This window comes from Muscardinus avellanarius, assembly GCF_963383645.1.
Source record: "Muscardinus avellanarius genome assembly, chromosome: 9".
NCBI lineage: Eukaryota > Metazoa > Chordata > Mammalia > Rodentia > Gliridae > Muscardinus > Muscardinus avellanarius.
Window position 1 is genome coordinate 54,943,716 of NC_137795.1, and position 22,314 is coordinate 54,966,029.

Genomic DNA, 22,314 nt, shown 5'->3' on the forward strand with positions numbered 1-22,314 from the left:
ATATTCTGAGGAATCTCCACACTGATTTCTACAGCAGCTGTACTTATTTGCAATCTTACCAACAGTGTAGAGGAATTCCTATTTCCCCACATCCTTGTCAGATTTATTGTTGACTTCTTTTTGTGTGTGTGTGGAAATGGGGTTCCGGGAAGCCCTCCTACCTCGGGGCTACACTCCCAGACCTATTTTTTTATATTTTTATTTGGAAACAGAGTCTCTTAAGCCAGCGCGGCTGGCTTCGAACCTGCGAGACCCTCCTATCTGTCTCCCAAGCGTGGGGATTACAAGCGTGCACCACCACGCCCGGCAACATGCCCAGTTTTATTATTGACTTCTTGATGACTGCTCTTCTGACAGGATTATTGTGTTCCCATCCTGGAGCCGGGATGACATGAACCCCTACTGGCCTTGGCTTCTCCACTTTAAAGGCCCAAGCTTTAGCAGGGAAAGATGGTACCATTCTGAGCCTGGCTTGGGTGACTCTGTTATTTAGTCCCAGGGAAATCAATGCTACTCTACACAGCTGTGATCATGTGAGACCTGTTGGCTTCCAGCCTTGGTGCTTGTGGTACCCAAACAGAATACAAGTTTATAGCCTTCAAAGCCTGTAGCAAGGTTGGCTGAGTTATTTTACTCCACAGATATCATGGCTGGTGAATGCTAGAGACCCTAGGTCTTGTTTGCCAGAGTGTCTAGGGACTGTTTGCTAATTCATATTCCTGCCATGTCTGACTGTAGTCCTTGTCCCTGCCTCCGCAGGGATTTCCAGCACACACAATCTTCAGGTCCATTCATTGCCATACAAGTTTATCTAGCAGCAGAGTCTCCCGCTGGGTAGGTTATAACTCAAGGTCTTGATGAGTACCACTTGGGTTCCTACAGAGAGGGAGGAGTTCAGTTGTAGCCATAAAGTTTCACTGGGTGGTTTGGCTGGTGGTTCCACAGATTCACAGTGGTCTTGACAAGGCAGGGGGTAGCCACTGGAGTTCCTGCAGAAAATGCCTGGCATTCCTTGGTCTGAGTTCACAGTCTTGACAAGATTCTGTTTCTTCTTTGCTTGGAGTTGGTTCCTGAGAGCTGCTGGGTCCTGGAAGCTGCCAGTTCCATCACAGGCCAAGATGCTGCCATCTCTGCCTCCCGCTCTCCACTCTTCAGATGCGCTGAGTGGAGCTCTTTTCATTCTTCTCTCTGTGCTGTGTACAATTTCACCATATTTCTCCTGTTTTTCTTCTGTTGAGTTCTGACTGCTTTTTTTTTCTCTTGCCAAGTAGGAATCATCTCACTGCTTGAGTTCTGAGTTTTGGAGCAAAAAAAAAAAAAAAAAAATGGCCTAGATTCCTTTATTCTACCATCTTTAATTCTCCAATTTTTTTTATTCTATTTCTCAGCTCAATAATTTATATTGTCCTATCTTCAAGCTAGCTAATTCTTTCTTCTGCCTCATTAAACCTTCCTTTAAATTCCTTTAGCAATTTTCTCATTTCAGTTATTGTACCTTCTGGCTCCAGAGTTTCTTTTTAATTTTCCATATCTATATTAATATTTCTATTTTATTTATATATAATTTTGCATACATTTTTCCATACCTTCTCTGAGTTCTCTGTGCCTCTTTAAGATAGTTGTCCTAAAGTCTTTGTTTAATAGATCTGCTACAAGACTTTTTTCTAGGCTAGTTTCTGCTTACCCCACTCTAATATATATACAATAGGCCATATTTTCTTATTTCTTTGTATGTGATTTTTGACCTTTGAATCTAATAATATCCCTGGAAACCATATTCTCCCAATTTCCAAAATTTTCTGTATATAGTTATTTTTAAAATTATTATAGGATATCTGTGTGCTATGGATGATCCTAAGAATAAACTTGAGGTCTTCTCACTTCACTTTTGAACTAGTGCCTTTCATTAAGTGCCTTTTGTGGCATAAAGTGTCATTTTTAATTTTTCATGCATATGCAATTTATTTTGTATGTCCCAATTGTTAATGTTTGGCTCCATATAGGAAGAAGAAGGAGAAGGATAACTACTAAACTATAGCAATTCAACTTGGTAATAGTCCATTCTCTAAGAAATATTTCCTAAATCAAATTGAAAAAACATATGTGATTTTTTAAAAAATCTCTTTGCCTCCTAAGGGAAACAGATATTTTATAGTGTGTGTGTGTGTGTGTGTGTGTGTGTGTGTGTGTGTGTGTGTGTTTTGGTACTGGGAATTGAAACCAGGGGAGTTCTGCCTCCAATCTACAACCCCAGCACATTTTGTTTTATTTTTATAAAGGGTTTCATCAAGTTGTGGAGACTGCCCTCAAAGCTGTGACCCTTCTGTCTCTATAGTAATTTTTAAAAAATAAAAATAATGCAAGCAGGACATGTTGGTACATAGCTCTAATCCTGGCTACTCAAGGGTCTTATGCAGGAGAATTGTAAGTTCAAGGCTGAACTGCTACTTATTTTATATCAAATAAGTAAGTAAATAAGTGAATAAAAAATTAAAAATAAAAATATTGCAAAACTATTCACTATTAAGAATTCAAAATATTAAAGCTCATAGTTATTTACAAAGGAGAATATATATGTAAGTAACTTTATTAGTCAGTTTCGTGTTATTGCTATGATCTGACTGTTCTCCAAGGATCCATGTGTTAGAATCTTGGCCCCTAGTGCATGACGGTGGGAGGTGATGAAGCTTAGTGGGTAGTCATTGGGTCTTTGGGGGCCCTGCTTTTGGAAGTGGTTAAGGTAGTTCTCATGCGATCCTGGATTAGTTCTCATGAGAAGTTTGGTATCAAAAGGTTAATTCTGGTCCCATTCAGCTCTCTGACTTCTGTTTCAAGGTGTGAACTTTGCCTTCCACGGTCACTCCACTATTGTGATGGCAGGGGCAGCTAGATATCTCTGAAACCATGAACAATCAGCGCTTGCTCACTTGCTCGCTCTCTCTTTCTCCCTCTCTCTCTCTCTCTCTCTCTCTCTCTCTCTCTCTCTCTCTCTCTCTCTCTCTCACACACACACACACACACACACACACAAACTGATGAGAAAGATATGAGTAATGGCAAAATTGACAATTAAAAATATTTAGGTAAAGAGATAAATACTGTTTCTCACCTCCTTTTCTTTTTACTACTGAAAAACAATATAATATTCTTTAGAACTTAAAGAAGCCACAAGGCAATTATTCATAATACATGAGATCAAGTTTAAAAGTTTTTCTTTTTTTTTTTTTTTGTGGTACTGGGTGTGGAACCCAGAGGCTTTCTACTTCTGGCTATATTCCCAGCCCTATTTTTATATTTAATTTGGAAACAAGGTCTAAGTTGGTGAGAGCCTCACTAAGTAGCTGAGGCTGGCTGCAAACATGCGTGATCCTCCTGTCTCGGCCTCCCAAGCGCAGGGATTACAAGCATGCACCACCACGCCCAGTCATAAAGTCTTTTCAAAAGAGAAGTGAGATATACATTTTAAGAGCCATTAACTTTAATCTTTTTAGTAAATAATATTTTAAATGTTGGCTTAGTTTTGGGTTTTCAATTACAGTACCCTGTCCATTAATATCACAAAGGACAAAGAAAGAGTGAACGAATCCTGTTGAAAGGTATAATTTTGCTTTGCTAATATTTTGTGTTTCATTTTTGTTTTATTTTATTGTTTGTTTGCTTTTTGTCCCCCAGGAGAATCTAGCAGTTATCTTGACCTGTACTTTATGGTTAATGAATCATTTGTTGTTAATCTTCAGACATAAAAGCACAGCCTGAGTACCCTTTTAAAAAGTGTACAAGCAGTTTTGCAGAAGAATTAAGAAAACCTGTAATAAACCAAAATAGTGAGATTATAGACATAAAACCAAACCATGAACAGCTTTTCCAAAGCGAAATCCTGGAGAAAAGCAACTGTGAATGCTTCAAGAAACTGTACTCCTCCAGTTCTGTTTATGGAGCATATGCCAGGGAAGGAATTCATCTGCAGCCCTCTTACGAGAAAATTAGAATGACCCAAATCTTCCAAGGAGTAATTATTTTCTATCAGCTCTGATTCAAATTGATTCTTTTGATCAAGTGTTAGAAGGAAATTTTTCCTATTATTTACCTTTTTTATCCAGTACTTGAAGCCTTCTTATGAGAACAGCTACGGGTGATTTGACATGCTTCTAAGCATTCCTTCCCAGATATGAATCTTCTCACCCACAATCTTTGACACAAGTTTCTTCTTGGTCTGCAACAATAATAATCACCATGTATATTATTATTTACTGCTGAAATCAAATACCAGAGCAAATAAATATGCAAGAAAACTTGACCTATGTGTGCTAATTCTTAAAATAAAAAGAGATATTTTATTCCCATAGAGCTTTTCTAGCAACAATAAATTCTTATATATTAAACATCATTAAATCTAAAAAGTATGTATATTGCATTTTAGTTAACAAATTTTAGTAAGTAAATGATTAAGAAACTAATGAAGAAATACACCAGTATATAAAAATTGAGAATCTGCATGTTTAGACAATATCTCTGTGTATCTATAGAGGCAAAACCTTATTTAATTAATATCTTTCTTGATGATGAAAATAAAAACATGTTTTTTCTTTCACTGCCAGTAGTTTTATCAGGAAATGAACTTTAGTGTTACAACATCATAATATATTATAAAATATAATTTTATTATATTTTTACTGCCATAAGTATTTTGAAGACATTGTCATTGTTTTTGTTTTATTTTTCTCTTCAATGCTAAGAAGGTGCTAGTAATTTTGTGAGTGAAATTAAAAATAGAGGCTTTAGAATTCAACTTTCTCATAAGAGCCTAAACTCACTATTTCTACAAAAACCTTCTATCTCTATAAAAAGCTTCTTTCTACGTGGAGGACATTATGTTAAGTGATATTACTAGTTACAGAATATGAAGGATTATATGTTTGCTCTCATATGCAGAACCTAGAGAGTAATCTGGAAAAAAAGAGGGATTTCAAATAATGTAGGAGAAACCCCAGATACAGAGGTGGTCTGGGGGAGCTGGTGATGAGGGGAGGGAGAATGAAGGAATCACTTGTTTTGACATTCTGTGCATACGTGAAATTAACAATGCCATCTCAATATCATGTATGGGGCACTGGAGAAGTAGTGAGGGAGTAGCCCATCACGTGCTGTGTACATTTGTCACTATCACTCTGAACTCCATTATGATGTAAGACTACAATGCACCAATAAAAATAGACTTTAAAAAGCTTTCACCTCTATAAAAAGCTTCTCTCATAAAGGATATTTTAAATTTACTGAGAAGATGAGACATAGTTGCTGGTGCTCAAACCGTGTCTGGGGATTTTTGAGGGTACTTTAGACCCTTTTAAGGATTCATAAATTCCTAACAATTTCTTATTAATAACTAGATGATAGATGATATCACCAAATGGACCGTAAATAGAATGTGTGCTTGAATATTCTTATGCTCCCAAATTTTCTCTTATATTATAATGGCAAATATTAATAGAATAGAACTTGCATAAACAAATGCCATTTGGGTTTTCCACTAATTTTTAGGAAAGTGAAGGGAAAAGGTTTGACAACCATTTCATTAGGTAATCCAGAAGAGGAAAGATAAAATTGGAGTGCATTTGTGGGTCTGAGAAGGGTCGTGGTGAGAATGGAGGTAATCTCACAAAACTGAAAAGTAGCAGCGACCTACTTGACCCAAATTCCTGGAAAGAAGGGTTAAGGATAAAAGGAAGTTGAATACTAAGCCCTAATTACTTTAGCCTTGCCAATAATTTGCCTGCCTTTATGAAAATAGACAAAGCCGAACTATTAGAATACATATAATAATGATGATATATTAATATATAGAACATTTTCCTCTCTTTCTCAGGAAGCTTGTGCAGTCATTTGCTTACCCAATAACACCAGTTTCCTTTGTGAAAACCTCTTTTATCAGTTTGTCTAATTTCTAAGTCTTTGATTCATATTGAATTGACTTTTGTGCAAAGTAAGAAAGTGGGATTTATTTGCATTTTTCTGCATATGGTTAACCAGTTTTTCCAACAGCATTTATTGAAGAGACTCTATTCTTCCATTGTGTTTTTTTGGGCCATTTGTCAAAAATCAATTGGCTTTAAGCGTATGAATTTGTTTCTGAGTCTTCTATTTTGCTCCAATGGTCTATGTGTCTGTTTTTGTGCCAATACCATGATTTTGTTGTTGTTGTTGTTATTGTGGCTTTATAATCTAGACTTGAAATAAGAAAGATTCCAGGTACCTAGTCCTCATCGTTGAAGCCAGAACTACCCTTTCCTCAGAGGCTGGTGTAACCAGGAGGCAGTAATGAAACTAAAGTCTAAAAAACAGATCCTACCTCCTGAGGTTGTAAATCTTGAATCAGTGACACAGAGATGAAAAGAAAATTGTGATAACTGTCATTATAGGGCCTCTGCCAGCAGCAGCAGTGACAGAAGCTGTCCTTGCTGCTGTCCTTCCTGCCTCTGTCCTTTCTGAAGTCTATTTTCTCACCTAAAGCTAACTTTCCTAATTCCCCCTTGGCAATGTCCTTCCATGAATTCTTCTTTGCTAAAGTCACTTAGAAATCTCCCCATAACATATACATACCTGAGAGGATAAAGACCAGCCCCATTTAAGCAAACAAACACAAACTCCCAGATTACTAACATTAACCATCTCTTAAGATCTTAGGGATGAAGACAGGAAGCTAGACAAGCTTAATTTGAAAATGTAGAAAATGACATTACATGTTAAAGGAAAATGCCAATTTAAGTACTTTGGCATTTAATGTAGCAACTAGCTACCCATATAAAGTTATACCTTCTGACAAATTTTTTTATTTTACAATCTTTTTAAGTGACTATGAAGATTATAAGACCCAGAATTAAAGATATATAACAGAGTGCCTGAAAAGGTTTTTTAATACACACATGCACACACGTGTACACACATGGTATTATTTAACATTTGGCAACTCTTTTTCTTCCATATTAAGAGAGCAAAGTATACCTGAGAAGATATTTTCATACTTTCAAAGGAATTAGATTTTGGTGGCTCTTATAATATAAATGCAATAACTACAGAAGGAATTTTTTGTTTATATGTCGACAAAGCATTACTTCTCAATACCATCTGAATGAAGAGTAGGATATTAGACAGCAGTAGGTAAGTGCGAAGTTGCAACATAGTAGTGATAAGAAGCCCAGATTTGGTTCCAGACTATTGTTGAATTCTCTTACTACCATTTATGTGCATGCATGTACACACGTACATGCACGTGTGAACACACACAACACACACATTTTATTTTTTGGCATTTAAAAAAATTCATCAGTCCTCAGTGTCTTTATAAGTGATTTGTAAAAATAATAATACCTTTGTCATAGGGTTCTTCAGATTACAAGAAAATATGCATAGCTAAAAACATTTTAACAATTTTATTAGGGGTTCAGAGGACTCCATTCAAGAACACTAAACATTAACCTTAGAAGTTCAACCACTATTAGAGCCTTTAACTACTTTGCAATCATCCTGATTAGGGTTCACTATGAAGAAAGGGGACTGAAATCTCCAGCTGTTAACCCCTAGAAAGTAGAAGTGAGTTGATCAGATAATTGACTCCACACAGAGTAAGGACATCATTAAGATGGTTATGGCAAAAATTAAAAAAAATTAAACTGCAAATGTTAATTTTTCATTCTATTGCAGATTTGAATTATATTATTTGAAATGGATCTTACTGAAAACTTATCAGATGATAATTATTTAATAAGAAAGCTAACTGAGCAGGAAATAGAACTGAGATTGGTAACATTTTATTAAAATTTAGCAAGGAATAAAAAACAGCATTTTGTTGGTAAGATTGATCCATTCTTTTCAAAAAGAATTTTCTGGTGTTTTTATGTAGAGAATGAATTTGAATGACTCATGAAGAAGTAATTTAAAAGAACAAAAAAAGAGAAAAATGTCTTTTCTAAGCTGATAAGAAGTAAATTTTGAAAGTAAAAGCAAGAAAAAAATGACTTCTCAAATAAAGGAAAATTTGTATATTTGAGAATGCTAGAGATAGAAAATTTTCAAATTCAATAGTCTTTTAAACTAAAAACAGTGTAAAATGTAATTTTTATTATTAAATAAGAAAGAAACTTTAAGCTGGGTGTGGTGGTGCACGCTTGTAATCCCAGCATTCGGGAGGCTGAGACAGGAGGATCACGGTTCGTGGACAGCCTCAGCTACTTAGTGAGGCCCTTCGCAACTTAGTGAGACCCTGTTTCAAAAAATAAAGAATAAAAAATAGGGCAGGGGGTTTAGCTTCGAGGCCAAATGCCTCTGGGTTCCATCTCCAGACCTGAAAAAAACAAAAAAAACAAAACAAAAAAACCCCCAAACCCAAAAAACTTTAGTAGTAGCTAGGCATGGTGGCACACAGTTGTAATCCTAGCATTTAGGAGGCAGAGATGGGAGGATCGTGGTTCATGGACAGCCTCAGCTACTTAGTGAGGCCCTCCACAACTTAGTGAGACCCTGTTTTGAAATAAAGAATAAAAAATAGGGCAGGGGTTGTAGCTCAGAGGTCAAATGCTCCTGGGTTCCATCCCCAGACCAACAAATAAATAAATAAACAAATAAATAAACTTTAGTAACTTAAGAGCTAATATATTTTAATGCCGTGTTTGTGATATTTTATCATTGAACTATATTCATATTTTTCTATTTGTAAAAAAAATGAATCACAATAAGCAGATAGGTAATAATACTATATTTTAATGTCTTTGGATTTCAATGAAATTTGATAAAATAAAGAAGCTATCTCAAGCTTTTCAGTTTCGTTCAATTTATGTCAAAGAATAGAATTAATGCAATAATATCTACAGTTTTGTAAAGACAATCCTGTAAATTCTTCCTCCAGAGAAAATGAACATAGTCTAAACAGATAGCACATCAGCCAGGACAACCAAAGAATATACTAAGTTCTATGAAATTACATCCTTATTAAGAGCTCAAAAGAGCAATAAACACAAAGAGGCCCCAAAATAACTGAATCCCAATGTTAAGTCAGCAGTCTTTGCTAACAAGTAATAGTTATACTTAAAAAAAAAGTATGGAAAGTTATAGATAAACTTTCCATAGTCTCTGTTCATGTAAGTGGAGAACTGAGTTTTCTATAGGCAACTAAACTCTGCCAGACTGAAATATCAGAGAAAATTTTAGCACCTGCTAATGTATTTGAAACAGAAGGTAAAATGGAACTAATTATAGCAATAATTCAGCTTATCTGTTAATTGCTTTGGATCAAAATAGCCATTCATACTGGCTGACCAGAAAAAGAAAGGGTATACCACTTATGGTGAAAATAATATTTAGCCTCTTTTGGGGTTTTGTTGAATGCAATGTTCTCCCCAAATTAAACATTATAAAATATAATAAGAATCAGAGAATGCATGACAGAAATTAAGAGGAAAAAAACAAAACACTAGGCACATTTCAAAAGAGTACAAAATTTGGAATTAATAAATTCCATGTTTTAATGTATAAATTTTAAAGAAATTATTAAAAATTAGAGGAAATGGAGACTATGTAAAGAAACTCAAGAGAAATGTGATCTCTAAGAAAAATAACAGTAGTAGTAATTGGACATACTAGGACAGAAAAATTTGAAAATGATAATTCATTGGACACTTATAACAGAAAAACTGACACAGTAAGAAAAAAAATAGAGTACTCTGATGCAGGAGTAAATAAAATATTCAAATTTAGGCATACAGAAAAATAATGATGATAACAAATATAGTGACAGAAGTAAAATAAGCATGAGAAACCACAAGAAGTTAGAGGATACTTTGAGACAAATTAAAACAAAAACTAGTATATAAAAACTTTATGGGATACAGTGAAATCAGTAGTGATGAAAATTTTTAGAAGCAAATATTTATATTAAAGAGAAATATGATCTGAAATAATAACTCTACCCTCTTAACTTAAGGAATTATAGGAAAATAAGCAAATCAAACTCAAAGAAAGCAGAAAGAAGAAAATAATTCAATAGACTGAAGATTATAATTTTTTTTGCAGTACTGGGGATGCAACCCAGGGGCATTCTATGTCCTAGATACAGCCCTAACCCTATTTTTTATTGTTTATTGTGAAGCAGGGTCTTACTGAGTTGCAAAGGGCCTAAGTAGCTGAGGCTGGCTGCAAACCATGATCCTCTAAATGCTGCAATTACAAGAGTGCGCCAACATGCCTGTTATGAAGATTGTAATTTTGACTGATGTGCCACTAATAATGGTGGCCCACAGCATCAATAGCACTTTTCTCATGACTGGATTTTTTTTTTTTTTTTTTTTTTTTTTTTGCGGGTCTGGGGATTGAAGCCAGGGGCATTTGACTTCCGAGCTACAACCCCTGCCCTTTTTTTTTTTTTTTAATTTTATTCTTTATTTTGAAACTGGGTCTCACTGAGTTGCAGAGGGCCTCACTAAGTAGCTGAGGCTGTCCGCGAACTGTGATCCTCTGGTCTCAGCCTCCTGAATGCTGGAATTACAAGCATGTGCCACCACGCCCGGCTTCATGACTGGATTTTAAGTAGACTCTGATTCCACAAATTTTAATTTCTAAGACTATATCTATAATACTAAATCTATAGCACTGAATATCTACAATATGAAATACTACTTATTTATGCAATACCTACTTAAATATGTAGTTATATAACAGAATATAATAGTAAATGTGATATAATATTAAGGAGGAAATAAGACTTTTCAAGAAAAAGATGATTCCAAAACTAGAGAAATAGATGTGTTGGAATATCTTTTTATTTTTTGCCAGAAAGTAAAGATGCTTTGAGATTATGTGGACCAGTTATAGATGAGAAAGGAGTCAAATTAAAGTGACTCTCAGTCAAACTGTAAATATATGTATATAAGAGTTAGAAAAAAAGAAAAATAAAATTTTGTGGAGGAAACAAACATCATTCTCCTTTAACTGGTGGGGGGGCACAAAGACCAATCCATTCTTTACCACTTTTAGTGTTAATTGTGAATACATTTTGACTGCGGAATTGCTTATATAGCTTAATATGTTGGCTAATCTTCTCTCTAAAGAAACTATATACATTTTTACTTAGGTGGTTTAGAACAAAGATTATATATATATATATATATATATATACTAACCAGAATTTATAAAGTAAACTGAATCACCTGTGAGCATATGAGTTGCCAAAATATAAAATATTTAATGATATAAAATAATGCAAAGAATGTTGGAAAAATAATATATATTTTACACAAAGTAATCTATAAGACAAAAGTTTTTTCAGCTATTATTGTAATCATAAATTATTGTTAACAATCAATAGAGCCAACAAATGGACACTATTGAAAGGAAGCATGTCTTATTTAGAGAGTAGAAGATATGTGTCTTAAAAGTGCTCTCGATGCTACATAACAGAAAGAAAGGAGAAGAGGGAGAGAGGAAAGAAGAAAAGATAAAAGAAGAGAGAAGAGAGGAGAGAAAGAAAGTACACTTCAATGTGCAGATGAATCATCTAAGGTCCCGGTTCTAAGAACAAATTATGATTCGATAATGAATAATATAGAGAAGAACCTGTTGTCATTTCACCCTTTCTGAATTCCTCTCTGTCTCAAATGCATTGTTGAAAACATACAAAAAAAATCTTTGTTCTAAACCACCTTAATAATCTCTGGTAAACAGACGTCCTTGTAATAATATTCAAAGGACGTCTGTTTACCAGAGATTATTAAGTTTATAAGGCAGTAAAATGCCTTCTCCAGAATTTAAAGCATATTCTCAGAGAGATATATCCTAGGTGTTCAATATCCAGAATGACTAAAATACAAAGAAACTGATTTTCCAAATATAATTATATAATTATAACCCCCTCTATTTCATGGACAATTTAATATATTTTTCTATAATCTACCACTTCAACTCAGTTACTGTCTTGAGCATAAGGAATTACTTTGGAAGAAATTCTATCAATTATTTTGAAAATTTTCTTGTGAAAATCTAGAAAGATTGAACAATTTATAAAGTGTCTTTTCTGATTCACTTTTTTGTAATGGAGATTGAACCTAGGAACATTTTACAGCTGAGCTACATCTTTATCCCCTTTTAGTTTTTATTTTGATCCAGGATCTTACTAAGTAGCTGAGGTTGATCTCGAACTTGCAATCCTCCTGTCTCAGCTTTTCAAATACTAGGATTACAAATATGTGTCACTCATCTTGACTCTGATTCACTTTTATAGCCACTTCTTCATATAAGTCATTAGAATTTTTCATTAATGCAATGTTTTTAAGTATACAAAGAGTTAACAAAGAAGCTAAGATGGAACCAAATTACTTCCTGAAATATTAATTGAATGCTTATATCATAGAACTAGTATTTTATCTAAAATATTCATTTAACTATATTTATGATTTTATTAGTTACCAATTTAGGTCATAGGACACAACAATGAACAGAATAGAGAAATATTCTTTATGAATTTCCTTTCAGTAAGGAAATATAATAGAAAAGAGAAACCTGAGTAAAAATAAATATTTAGTATGGGTAAATGTGAAAAAGAATAACAGTTTTCTTAGAATCTTCTTCTAGAGATTTTTATGATTATAATTGATCTTTAGAATAAAACCACAAAGTAATTCAAGATTTGAAACATAAAAAAGACCAGATTACATTAAAAGTGTTTAAAATGGCAAAGTCAGAGTAGCACTTCTTTTCCAAAGTTAGTATATGTTTACTTTGCCACTATACAGAGACTGATGTGATCCTTTTATTGCTTTTGTTTGAAAATAATGTGTATTAAAAACTGCATTTCAGGGCTGGGATGTACCTCAGTGGCAAAGCGCTTGCCTGGCAAGTGCACCACCCTGGGTTCAATCCCCAGTTCCCCCCACGAAAAAAAGACCCCCTTTAAAAAAAACTGCATTTCATAAAATGTTTAATTTCCCAGTTTTCTGGCCACTAAGCCTGAGGAGACACTTTTACTAGTTTCTTATACATTCTTCATTATACATACCCAGATAAATAAAAGTCATTTCCTTACTTGTATTTTATATCAAAATAATAATATTTCTGTTATAGCTTATTTTCTATACTCATGAAATATTGTGGATTTCTTTTCATACTTATGAATAAGGAGCTTTTCAATTTTTACAGGTGCAAAGGATTCAATTTTGTGTATGCATAATTTAAAAACAATTTTTCCCTGGGTTTTTAATATCCAACTATTGACATCATTCCAACCAGGTAAAGACATTGGATCCAGTGGTTAGTGACATTTTTATTATATTTTAAAAATATTCTATTTTACATTTGCCTTTATCTTCTGACGATAATAAAATATTATCTACAAATGATAATACTAAATGTGATCACATCAAGTTATTTTAGGAAATATGTGCTGTTAAGAAAGACAATATTGAATATTTAAACCAAGTCCTCAGGACTACTTTCAAAGTCCTCTAGACTTGTGATGTTATATCAGGAAAAGAAATAAATTCTGGAAAGGCCAGAGCCCCAAAATTTCAAAGTGGAAACCATTGTCATAGGTTCTTGAGGGTTATGGAAGAGAAGGTGCTTTCTAACTTGTTCAGCACTAGACTCATAAATAACATTTCCATGTATTTCACCAAGAGGTAAACAAAAACAGTATCTGTCCGGGCGTGGTGGCGCACGCTTGTAATCCCCGCGCTTGGGAGGCGGAGACAGGAGGACCGCGCAGGTTCGAAGTCAGCCGCGCTGGCATAAGAGACCCTGTTTCAAAAATATAAAATAGGTCTGGGAGTGTAGCCCGGAGGTAGAAGGGCTTCCAGGAACCCCAGTACCACAAAAAAAAAAAAAAAAAAACAGTATTTGAAGAATGTGGGCAGAAAGTGTCAGTTATACTCTGCAATATTTATCACTTAGCAATTGTACTTACAAATCTATATCTCACATTTTTCAGCAAATGTATATAGAAAGAGTTATATTTTCATTTCTTTGTTGTTGTGAAAATTGTTATAACAATAATGTGTGTTATTATGATAAGTATTTTTTATGATAAAGCCTTGAGTGAAAAAGAATAGGACAAATGCATGTCAGAGTTTATTCAGCAAACTTCCTGTATCTGCTTCTGCTTCCTAATAACTTGTTATTAACTGTGCCCTTTTTATTTCTAACAGTTTCTGGTTTGGAGGGTAAATTATATGGTCACCCTGCTTAGGGATGTTAATAGTCATATATAAATATAAAAAGAAAAATAGAAAAAAGAAGGCTATATAAAAATAGATAATTGTCCCTTTGTTATCAAGACATCTGTAAACATATTATAAAGTTGTAGAGTTTATTGATAAAGTCAACCCTCCAATTTTCTTTCCTTCCAGAAAGTGTGTATATGTATATATATATACATATATATATATGTATATACACACACACACACACACACACACACGTACATACATATGTGATACCAGTATCACATACATACTGGAAATTGAACTCAGGGGCATTCTATTTCTGAGCTACACCCCCAGCCCTTTTTTATTTTTTTGTTTTAAAACAAGGTCCTGCTAAGTTACTAAGGGCCTTGCTACATTGCTGAGGCTATCCTCAAACCTACAATAGTGCTGTCTCCGTCTTCCTAGTACTGGGATTACACATGTGCACCACAGTGCCCAGCTTAATTCTTATCCTTTACTATTTTAGTATGTTTTAAGGTACAAATTTTCTGAGTTAAAATAGCCAATTGGTTCTTGATTATGCCATGCCATTAGTTTAAATAGAGCTACACGTGTAATCAAGACTAGAAAAAGTACCAGAGAAAGGAGGAAAAAAGGGAGGGAGAGAAGCTGGGTAATATTAGCATATAATCCCCTGTATCTTATATCTTATTATTTTAATAATAATATAATGAATATTGTGAATAATAATATAATGAGTAGCCAAGAAAAAAACATAAAAGTGAGAAGACATCCTCTAGCAAGAATTGATATTCATTCCACAGATATTTATATTCACTTATAAAGTGACTAGCAACTTTACCGTTTTATTAAATTTTACCCTTCGTTATTAAACCTAATACACATCATGTAGTCTATTTGTTTTAGTGTCATGACTCAGATGCTGGTCTGAGCCAAGTATATATCCTGAAGACCTCAATGGAAACTTCTGCAGGCCACACATGAAGCAAGGATGGATACTGTGAGAAGTGTCTCCCATGGAAACGGTATTGTAGCCTGTGCCTTTATGTGTAACCAGGAACAACGTGCACTTTCACAAATTGAAATTTTATGAGTAACACATTGTACTCCACGCCAAGGATTTTTATGTGTTTTACAGCTGAGGGTTTTACAGTCTGTTTTATTTGCTAAACATGTTTTTTCTGTTAATCTACATTGTGGAGTGCATCCTCATAAATAGAGCTGTTGTGATATTCTTCCCAATTTATTTCCCCTCATTTGCTTGTATATATAAACAGAGGTAGGATCGGGAGCTATGAAATGGCAGTGCTGCTTGGACGGCTGAGTGATGGGAAATGCTAGACTCTAAGGATGTTGCTAAGAAGCTGTCTCTGCTCACTCTGTAAATTAGCCGCTCCTTACAGCCAGTCAGATAAACAGCCTTACCTGGGATGACTAGGGGATCGAGCTCTTTATGTTATTTGCTGAAGATTGTGTTCCTAGCCACATTTTCTTTCATTTGATTAAAATGCATATTTTTTATCTTATCTTGTCATGTATTGCTACTGTATTGCTAAGAAATTGTCACATAGAATTACAGAAAGGAAGATTTCAGTAAAAGAGCATTCAGCCCACATTTTCCTCATTTCTTTCAGCTTTGTCTTAGGATGTGATTTTCCCCAAATCTATGACCCAGTATTGTGTGTGTGTGTGTGTGTGTGTGTGTGTGTGTGTGTGTGTGTGTGTGTTTCTCATCTGGGAAAGGTATCTGTATGAGAGTCAAAATTATTCTATTTAAGCCTTGGCACTTCAACAGTGTGAAATTGGTGAGTCAGCGAGTGGCTCTCTCCAATCCTCTAATCTTAGCTGGGGCGATGATGACATTTCCTGCACGTTCTACCTCAACCATTCATTCTCAGAAAAGAAAGACATCACAGGGAAAGGCTTTCGAAAAAGGCAGATATATAGTACTACAAAAATGGAAGACAGCCTTTTGCAGTATTGGGGATGGAACCCAGGGGCAGTGTACCTCCAAGCTACACCCCCAGTGCTATTTTTTAGTCTCTTTATTTTTGAAACAGGGTCTCACTGAGTTGCGAAGGACCTCGCTAAGTAGCTGAGGCTGTCTGCGAACCATGATCCTCCAGTCTCTGCCTCCCAAACTCTGGGATTACAAGCATACACTATCACACCTGGCCCAGGTATTTTTGTTGTTGTTGTTGTTTGTTTGTTTGCTTTAGTTCTTACCCTGTTAAACTATAGCACCTCTTTGTAGATTTTTGTGCAGTGATCTAATGTGAAATGTAGGGAGTATGAGTGAGGCACTAAAGTTTTAAGTTTATTTAATTCTAACTGACAAATTTAAATGAACATGTAAAGCTAGAGGCTACCATATCAGATAGAATAGCTCTAAGACAGTCAGTAGTTTTAGTAGTTACTGCCCATTAAGACTGTTTTTAAACAATTACAGATAATCAAACATTATCCTAATATTGCAATTTAGTCTAGAAGAGATGGGAGTTAAGAAGATCCAGATGTTTAGTCTTCCCTGGGGTAGGATATTTTAAAACCACCTCAGATGAAAAGAGTAATTAGTTAATGATTATATTTTACAACTATATTGACATAAAACAATTTTTATAATTGACTCATAAGAATATATGTAAACACATACATGAAATATACTTATCTATGTAGTATATCCTATCAGGTTCAGTAATTTTAATGTGCAATAGTTCATCAGAGAGTCTTAAAATTTGGGTAAGAGGTCTTGATTGTGACATTTTCATACATGATGTTGTCTTCTCAGACACATTTAATGATTTTCTGTCAGCAGTAGAATACAATCCTGACTCCAGCAGAGCCTTCAAAATCTACTTCCCCTTCTACATGTTTTTTCTCTCATATTACTTCCTAAATCACAGGCAACTCACCTATTTTTCTCCCTTTCTTAAATGTTCAATGAATAATTACCTGAAATCTATTATATACAAGACACTTTGCTAGGTTCTAAGGGAGTGTCAATAGATGAAACATATCTACCATTCAGGGTGATTGGATTCTCGTAGGTAATATTAAGAACACTAATTGCGTGCATAACATTGTTAGAATTCTATGACCTAAAAATGGAAGGTGTGATTGGAAGTCACACTGAGGTGCTGGTGTGTTTTTTGAGAGTCCCAGAAGGCCTTCTCCTTTGGATTGAGAGTCAACTATAAAGGTTAGCAGCATTCAGCCTAGGTGAGAAAAAAATCTTGATTTTCTTCCTTGTGGTAAAATCCTACTTGACCCTTCTAACTCACATATCTCTCTCTTTGGAAAACAATCCCAGAACCTCTATCACAACCAACCTCTTTCTGTCACATCATCAAATTCTGATATCTTATGATACTGTTGTATTTCTGCTAATCTCTCTATACCTTAAATCCCGCTGGAAGAAGTCGTCTTTGTATTTATATCCTCTAGCATTTATTTCTTGTCAGGTTCCAAATAATTTTGAAGGATGTAAGAATTAATAACATAACCCCTCTTCCCTTTAAGAGCCCAAATTAGAAAGGAGAGGGAGATGTGAAGATAAATCTTTGTTAATCTATTTGATCAGGATACCACAGAAGCCTGCCAAGATGCAATAGAATAATGAATAATACCACTTAGGAAAGAGAAATAGAGAGAAAAATAAGAAACAAGTAGCTAACTAAATATTTTGTATACTCTGATAAAATTTAGTCTGTGATGCTTTTTTTTAAAAAGAATTACTAGAATGAAGATTGGTAAAGACAGCACAAATATAGTAAGACAGATGTAATAAAAAGTAAAGGTGAGATCAATTTCTCCATGGAAATAAATCCACTGTCAATATTGTTTTGTCCAACAAAAACAGACTTTAACTGTTGCTAACTAAATTTATAACCTTGGCAATCACTAACCTGAGCCTGTTTTTTCTTCCATGAAATGAAGAGCTTAGATGAACATAAGCAGTATTTTCCGAAGGGCCTTCTTCATGGTTTTCTGTGATATTAATAATAAAAATAATTTTGGAAGCTCTGAATTAAATAACTTTTAGTAGGTTTCCTTAGAGTAGGTGTTCCTGGAACTTACCAGAAGCTGAACAAGCAAAGTGATTCAGTAAGGGGGCCCCTCATATGCCTCTTTCAAATCTATTTTAAATAGAAAGCCTGTGCATCATTTGTGTATCTAGTTACAATTTATGATAACAGACATGGAAGGAAAAGAATAGGGCTCTATAAATAGAATAACCTACTTTAGGTTGGTTGGCCTAGGAGCACTTCTCTGAGATCAGAAATGTGATATAAAGGGTGAAAAAAATCATATTGATGATGGGACAAGTATTTTAGAAACAGAAAATGTTATGTGCAGAAGACCTGGTGGTAACAATTAATTTGGTTAATTCATTTTAAAAAATGAAAGGCTGTAGTAAGTTAGATCATTGGAGAAAAGGAGAAGATCAATCAGGAAAAGCCATGGGCATGTAGAGTAACTATGCTTCTCTGTAATCAGGGCACTATTTGCTTCTTGAGAAAATATTGATAAGAAAGAAAAAAATCTTAGCTGAATTAAACAGTGTACTTAATGGCATGATTGATTTTTTTCTATCTGTCATATGTATATTATGTTATGGTAAATCCATTAAAACAGTTCATACTTTGATATTTGAGTAACCCCAGAAGTCTGAACTAAATTCTGAGTGCAATGGAAAGGCATTAATATATTTAAACAAAAATAATTATTATTATGTAAAAATTCACCCTGAATGTGATTTAAAGACCAGAGATAGGTTATTTCTGCTCTCACATTCTTACCTTTACACTCTATAATGCAATGTTACCCTGTTCTTTTGACAAGTCTGCCTCTGTACTTACATCCAGTAGACAGAATAGGGCAACAAAAGATTTTCCTTTTCATAGTTTTATTGTTGATTTCAAAAGTAGGTACACAATGCTCAAAATTACCACCATAATGCTCCTATATTTAATTCCCCCCTTTTATTTTTGTCCATACTATTTCTGTTCTATTCAAAAGGGGAGTGAATAGAAGACTTATCTGGAAAGAGTCTGCTATAGTTGTACCTCTTCTTTCTCTTGACTATTTGCCAATAAAATTGCTCTGAAGAATGAATTTTAATGTGTATATTTCTTATGACACATACTTTGAGTTTGGAAATATTTTTTTCTGCCTTTTTATATTGCATCTATATTACTTTCCAGTATCCTGAGGGCTTGAGCATTCTGGGGCTGTGCCATATACTCTCTGGTATGCTGTCTTTTCTTTCCTAAAGAAAAGACCATTTAAAACTGTGTGCAGTGCCATCTCGTGACAAAGGAAGTAATTGCTTTAAGTGAGTAGAGCTGCATGTTACATTTTGATGTTTTGCATAACTCACACCCAAATTTAAAGGTTTTTACAAAGTCAGTGAGCATTGAAAAATTGATACAATATCTTGAAGCTTTATGCTACATTTTTCATGAGATTTTGAAACTATAATTAAAACAACAACTCTTGGATTATTCAATGTGAAGGGCCTTCCTCAAAAAGTTTTATCCAGTTTATACGCAAAGCTATGCGAGGTCAATGCAAAAGTAAGATACAGGCTACAAGATGCACTTATGTATTTAGCATCTCCCATGATAAAGTTTCTTGATATTGAATCATAACTCCGTTTTTGCTGTAACATCACAAAAACATTTTTCCAAAAGCTTTCCTCTACTAGCAAGCTAAGAAATTACTCTCTTCATTTTTAATGAACAACTCATAATTAGCACAGTTATCTTCAATTAAATACTCATATTACTTTTGTGCATTATACACTTTTGAATACAAGTTATTATTTAATTGTCATCATGGCTTTTGCTCTGCTTAGCATCTGTAGAAAATATATCCCAAAATGATATAAATTCTTTAAATTCTGCAAAAGGAAAAAAATTTTAATGGTAGAAAAAAATCTGTTAAATATTGTTGAATGTGTGCATTATATGAACATGTATATTATATTATAGTCTTCTTTCTTGTTTTTACTATTTTAGTCACAATGTTCATGAATATTGATGTAAGAACCCAGCTTGTTTCAGCCTCCTATAAAGAATCAGATAATATAGGCTAGCAATCCCAATTTAGTGAGTGTTTTAGTAAGTATACACAAGAAGAGAGACTTCATAATATGCAAAATGTTGACCATGGAAGGAGTCACAGCATTACTCTATTTTTCTATTTACTGTGAAGTGAAGATTTATTTATTAGCCATTGGCTCATAAATATGCTAACATTTTAAAAAAGAACTAAATGCTATAATTTTATAGATATATGTTTACTAAAGAATGCTTTAGTGGTCCAAAGTTTAAAGGAGACATCAGTAGAAACTTCAAAAATAATGTGAGCTTTTAAAGGGAAATGTGACATCAAGAAAAAAATGTAAATTAATGTACATCTATCACAATCATTTCCATAAGTCCCCTGGAATCTGATTAGTTCTTCAAGACATAGAACAAAGTAGTATGTGTATGAAAAAGTCCCTTAATTTCTGCTCTTACTCTATTTGAGGAATGGAATTTTCCTATACAAATAAATGTGGGCTCTGCTACAAGAATTGAACAAAAGAGCTCATTTTTTCTAAAGAACTGCTTACTTATGAAGTCTTTTGATAATTCAGACATCTGGACAGCTGTGTTCAATCTGTACTTAGTTTAACTCCACTTGCATTCAAATTTTCTCTAAAAAATCAAAATGTAAAACATGCATATTGGGTTCATCTTTAAAAAATTTAATATTTTAATGAATTATTTAATTGCAAGAAATGCTAGAATGAAACCTGGGTTTAAGTCCCAGGATTGCTATAGGCACTGCAGTACATTAACATGTCGCCCATATTTTAATTAAGCTACTAAAATTTGCCATTATGGCTGAGTTGCTTCAAAGGAGAATATAAATGTCAAGTTTACAAAAGTTTGAGAGAGAAAGATCCTTTTTTACTAACATTTCTACAAAATATAATTTTTAAATAACTGCAAAGTATGGACCCAAGGCATCTTTGCTGAAAAGGAACTGCTAAAGATCCATACTTTTAGGCAAATGAAAATCTCTTATAAATGTGTAAAGGAATGCTGGGTGTGGTGGTACATGCTTATAATCCTAGTACTTGGGAGGCCGAGACAAGAGGATTGCAGGTTCTTAGCCATCTTCAGATACTTAGTGAGGCACCTTTACAGATAAGAAAGTTTAAAGAAGGTTTAACTTTGCCAAAAGTTATAAAGACAAAAAGAATACTGGGCGTGGTGGCATAAACTTGTAATTCTAGTTTTTCGGAGACTGAGACAGGAGGATTATTCAAGGCCAGCCTCAGCTACTTAGTGAGGCCCTCTGTATCACACACAAAAAAGAAAAGTGTAAAAGAATTAGAATTAGCTCACTGAATTGAAGGACTCCTTCAACCACTACATGAATTGCTTTAAGGTGACTTTTTCCTTATCCAGGAGTATCTCCTCATAGGCATCACTTAAGGGCATCCTATCATGGTATTAAGGAGCAGCAACAGCCATCTGTGGGCTGATGGACAGTGAAGAGGTCTAGGGCAAGAAGTGCATGGAATAGAGGAGGCATGAACTGAAATTGCACCATGTTTCTACCAGTACCTTTGAACGTCACAGCTTAAATTCAAACCCTTTAGTCTATTTCAGACCTGGAAAAGCCTCCATGAGAATTCCTTCTATTTTTATAAAGAAGGAAGTAAAAAAGACTCCTAATATTTCATTCTCAACTATTGAGAATGTTTTAAATGTTCTAAATACATCAGAATAGAATGTTGTAGGATTTGCAAACCAAGGCAAATTCTTAGCATTTCCTCTTCTCCTGCCATTCCCTTCTTTTGCCTACAAGGATTTCTTCAGATTGTTCCTCTGGAACATGTCTGAAAGCTCCTCATCTCTTTGAATGGTCAATTTCTACCATTTTTCAAACTGCAGCATAAACAACAGACTCTACATTTCTTTCTTAACACTCTCTCTCTCTCTCTCTCTCTCTCTTTCTCTCTCTCTCTCTCTCTCTCACACACACACACACACACACACACACACACACACACACACACAGTCTTGCAGCCATTTTATGTGCATTTTGAAGT